Source organism: Malurus melanocephalus, unplaced genomic scaffold (genome assembly GCF_030028575.1).
Source record: "Malurus melanocephalus ecotype Western Australia unplaced genomic scaffold, MMel_1.1 scaffold_1823, whole genome shotgun sequence".
NCBI lineage: Eukaryota > Metazoa > Chordata > Aves > Passeriformes > Maluridae > Malurus > Malurus melanocephalus.
This window is the reverse complement of record NW_026625055.1, coordinates 1-4,852: the sequence shown is the minus strand read 5'-3', so window position 1 is coordinate 4,852 and position 4,852 is coordinate 1.

Here is a 4,852-nt window from a genome sequence, read left to right as displayed (position 1 = left end):
AAAAAAGGAAAAAGCGAATCCGAATCTTCAGATTCTGATTTTTTTTTTTTTTTATTATTATTATTATAGATTTGGCTGGAATAAACAATCCCAAAGTGGATTGTTGGGAAGGTCTGAGCGGCCCCGGCTCGTTAGGGTGGAATGAAGTGGGAGATCCACGTCCAGCCCTGCAATTCCTGGGAAAAGAGGGAAAAAGGGGGAGAAAAAAAGGGAGAAAAAAGGGGGAAAAAGAGGGAGAAAAAAAGGAAGAAAAAGAGGGAAAAAGGAGGAAAAAGGGGGAGTGCTGCCATGGTCAGATGGCCATGCTTCCAGGGGTTATGGGATAATCCTGGGAGCTGAATCCAGGGGTTTGTGGGATTTTCCTGTGATCTGCACCCAGGGGTTTATGGGATAATCCTGGGATCTGGACCCAGGGGTTTGTGGAATCTTCCAAGGACCTGAATTCAGGAATGTGGAGTAAACCTGGGATCTGAATGCAGGGGTTTGTGGGATTTTCCTGGGAGCTGAATCCAGGGGTTTAAGGGATGCTCCTCGCCACCCTCCCAGGCAGGAATTCCTTGCCAAGATCCCAGCCCAAGCTCCCCTTTCCCAGTGGGATCCATTCCCTGKGTCCTGTCCCTGCAGCCCTTGGCCCCAGTCCCTCTCCAGCTCTCCTGGAGCCCTGGGTGGGATTGGGATTGTGGAGATGAACTTTGGGTGGTGGGAAGAATCTGGAAGATGGGATCGTGGAGGTGATCTCTGGGTGATGGGAAGGGTCTGGATGGAATTGATGGGTATCAGCTCTGGAATTTGTGGAGGGTGTGGATGGGATCGGGATCTTGGAGATGGACTTTGGGTGGTGAGAAGAGTCTGGATGAGGTTGGGATGGTAGAGATGATCTGTGGATGGTGGGAAGGGTCTGGATGGGATTGGGATCATGGGTATCAACTTTGGAATGTGTGGATGGGATTGGGATCATGGAGATGAACTTTAGGTGGTGGGGAAAAATCCAGATGGGATTTGGATTGTAGAGATGAAGTTTGGGTGGTGAGAAGAGTCTAGATGAGTTTGGGATGGTGGAGATGATCTGTGGATGGTGGGAACGGTCTGGATGGGATTGGGATCATGAATATCAGCTCTGGAACGTGTGGAGGGTGTGGATGGGATTGGGATTGTGGAAATGGACTTTGCTTGGTGGGAAACGTCCAGATGGGTTTGGAATCACGGAGATGAATTTTTGGTGGTGGGGAAAAATCCAGATGGGATTTGGATTGTGGAGATGGACTTTGGGTGGCGGGAAAAGTCCAGATGAGGTTGGGATTGTAGAGATGAACTTGGGTCATGAGAATGGTCTGGGAGAGTTTGGGATCGCTCCTGGCAGTCCATCCCAAGTTTTCCCAGCTCTGGGATTCCCAAATCCCGGGATCACAGTGTGATTCCTGCTCCGGTTTCAGATGACGTCAGCCTCACGCCCAGGGACGATGTCCTCATCGACATCGACGACCGGGAGCCCCTGATCCCTGTCCAGGTATGGCAAACGCGGCCGCGCCGGGAAGATCCCGGGTTTTTTCCGTGCTCCGGTGGATCTGGTGAGGGTGGCGGGACCCGGCAGTGCCGGTGTGAGGCCGGATCCCATTGGATCCATCCTTTCCCAGCTCCCACGCATTTCCTTTCCCTCTCCTCACCTTGAATTCAACCCTGAATTCCTCCTCATTCCCTACGTTGGGAATGTGGGGTGAATTTGCATTCCTGAATGAGAGGAATCTGTGCCAGGCTCTTCCCAAGGAAACAAAAAATTCCCTGTGGCTCCGTCATCCTCGCCCCGTGGCCAGGTCTCCTTTTCCCGGTTTGCAGGAATTTTCCTGGACTGGGATTGCAGAATCCCGAATCCCGGATCTGTGGTGGTGGGAGCGTGGAAGGAGGGCGGGAATTGGTGAAATTCCAATGAATTTATGGGATCACAGCCATTCCTTGAGAATGGATCAGGATGGACACGCCCCTGGAACTTCCGTTCTTTTCTGGCCAAAGGGATTTTTGGGAAAGATCTGTGCATGGGTGAAGGACCCTTTATTCCCCCCAGAGCTCTGGGAGTTGCTCCCGGGAATTCAGGGAGATCCCATTCCCAGGATCCTGGAGGAAGGGTGGAGACAGAACTCGTGAATCCCGGAGCTTTATTCCCTCAGGCAGCTTAAAGTTTGTGGGAATCATCTCCAAGCTTGGATCAAATTTAGGGAAGAGTTGAAACACTGAAAAAAGCAAGAGAGGAATGTGGAAAACCATTCCGAAGTGGAAGATTTTGGGTCTTTTTTTCCCAGGAAAAAACCTTTCCCAAACAATATCCCCCTGTCACAAATGGAATTCCTCAGTTTGACCGTGGATTCATCCTTTTCCCATGAATTCTTCCCTAGTTTTCCCCGTGGTTTCGGGAATGGAAGGAGCTCTTCCCAGAAAGCCAACCCCAAATTCCCACCTCGGAATTCAGGCCCTGGATGCCGATCGGGGCGCGGACGGATCATCGGGATCAGGGCCAGGTTTGGGAGGTCCTGGAGCAATCCCGCTCCTCCTTCCCGGGAAAAAGGACAAATCCCAAGCCAGCGGGACCCTTCCAGCAGCGCCCTCGGAAGCGGGAGCCAGGATTTTGCATGGACGCGTTTCCATGCGCGGCTCCGGAGTTTTTCCCGCTCCTTGCCAAGCCTGGCTCTGCTCCCYGCTCCCGTGGAAGGCTGGAACAAAGGATCCCTTTGTTGCTTCCCGTGGAAAATCGGGAAAACGAGCGGAGGTGAAATCGCCCCGCTCCGAGGATTGGGAGCGCGTTATCCGTCTCAGCTCAGCGGGGTCAGGAGTTCAGCCGGAGTTTAAGCGCACGGGAATCGCGTCCCGGTCACCTAAAAATCATGGAAAAGCGTTTTTTTTTTCCCAGCTAATCCCATCCAGTTTTTTTTTGGGAGAAGGGCACGGAGCGGGGTTTTGGAAAGGAGGAATTTGTGGGAGAAGCTGTTGGATCAGGCTTTGTCCTGCCTGCTCTGCTCTCTGTGTTTTCCGAGGGGTCGTTCCCATGGGAAGGACATCCAGAGATCCACGGGATCCATGGGTTTGTTCCCTCTGCTGACGGATAAATCGGCCCGAAAGGAGCTTTTCCCAGTGGGAATCCTGGTGGAAAACAATCCTTAGGGAATTTTTTCAGCTGGAAATTGTGGGGTTTGGCCCAAGGATGCTGATGTGGATTTGTGGGATCGGAGAAGCATTTTGGGAACAAACCTGAGCTGGATAATCAGGAATGCTGTCAGGATTTGCCTGATGTCCAAACCCAGGAAGAGCCTCCCATTCCTCCCCTTTTCCATCTCCGAGGGATCAGCCCTTGGAATTCCAGAGTGGAGCTGCCACTTCCCACTCAGGGATATGATCCCAGATTTTTGGGATCCCAGGATTTGGTTTGCCAAGGACAAGCTGGGCTTGGCCCTGGACATTGATTGCGAGCATTCCCAGTCCCAGGAAAATCCTGAATCCTGAAAACCCTAAAATTGTGGCATTTCGGGCTGTTATCACCAAAGCCAAATTGTTTCATTCCCTGTGTGATCCCACACGGTAATCCCAGGAAAACCAAACYCCACGAGGCCAAAAATTCCCTAAAAAATGCTCCAAAATTTATCCTTGGAATTTTGTTCTTGGGTCTCCACCTTGTTATGAACCCCCTCTGACTCAGATTCCTCCTTGGATCCCGGGATGAATCCCTGTATTTCCATTCCTTCAGAATCCAGGGAAAAGCCTCTCCTCCACTGGGAATTCCTAACTTTTCCATATTTTTTCCCCCTCAATATCCCATTTTTCCTCTACCTCATTCCATCCACCCCCATTTCACCCAACACCCCTAAAAACCTGCTCTCATCCCAAAGTCACCTCATCCCGGGAAACCCCAGGGGTYGGGAATATTTGCTTGGATTAACCCCTTGGATTCCTCCCGAATTTTCGCTGATGTGCGTTCATCCCCATTCCCGGAATTCCTTGGATAACGGCTCCTTTCAATCCGTAGCTTGCCGAGGGTCTGACGAGCTCAGCGCTAATTAACGTCCTGGCTTCCCCGCCTCGTGTAGGTACCGCTTCCTTCCTAATTAACGCTTTCATTAATTAACTAACGGCCCGGATTGGTGAGAATGCGCGGATTTAAATGCCGGGAGGTTTTTCCTTCTGGGAAAGATCCCACTGGCTTTGTAGGGAAACGGCGATTCCAGCCGGAATCCTGACTATCCTTGGGTTTTCCACTCATTCCAGAGGGAATCGGGGTGGGCTGGGGGGGAATTCTGCCTCCAGCTCTGGGATCCCGGCACGGGAAGGATGTGGGAATGTGGGAGCGATCCCGAGGAGGAGGTGGAGGAAAAGCGATGGAGGAAAAGCTGGGAATGTTCCCCTGGAGAAGGGAAGGACAGAGGGAGAGCTCAGAGCCCCTTTTGGGGCYGCTTTTGGGGCTCCAGGAGAGCTGGAGAGGGACTGGGGCCAAGGGCTGCAGGGACAGGACCCAGGGAATGGATCCCACTGGGAAAGGGGAGCTTGGGCTGGGATCTTGGCAAGGAATTCCTGCCTGGGAGGGTGGCGAATTAAATTAAATTCAAATTAAATTTAAATTGAATTCAAATTAAATTTGAATTAAATTTATCCCCAAGCGATTCTCAGCCGGGGGTGGTGTCCCCAGGATCCATGGAAAAACTGGAGAAGGAGCATGGATCCTGATCCCAGAAATCCTCTKTGCCAAACCCTGGGAGGTGGTTTAGGATTCCTGAAGGAATTTTTGCATCCCCTGGATAAAAAAATCCATAATTTTGCTGATCCATTGCTTTCCGTGCCTTTCCCATTCCCAAATGGAATTGTATCCATTGCT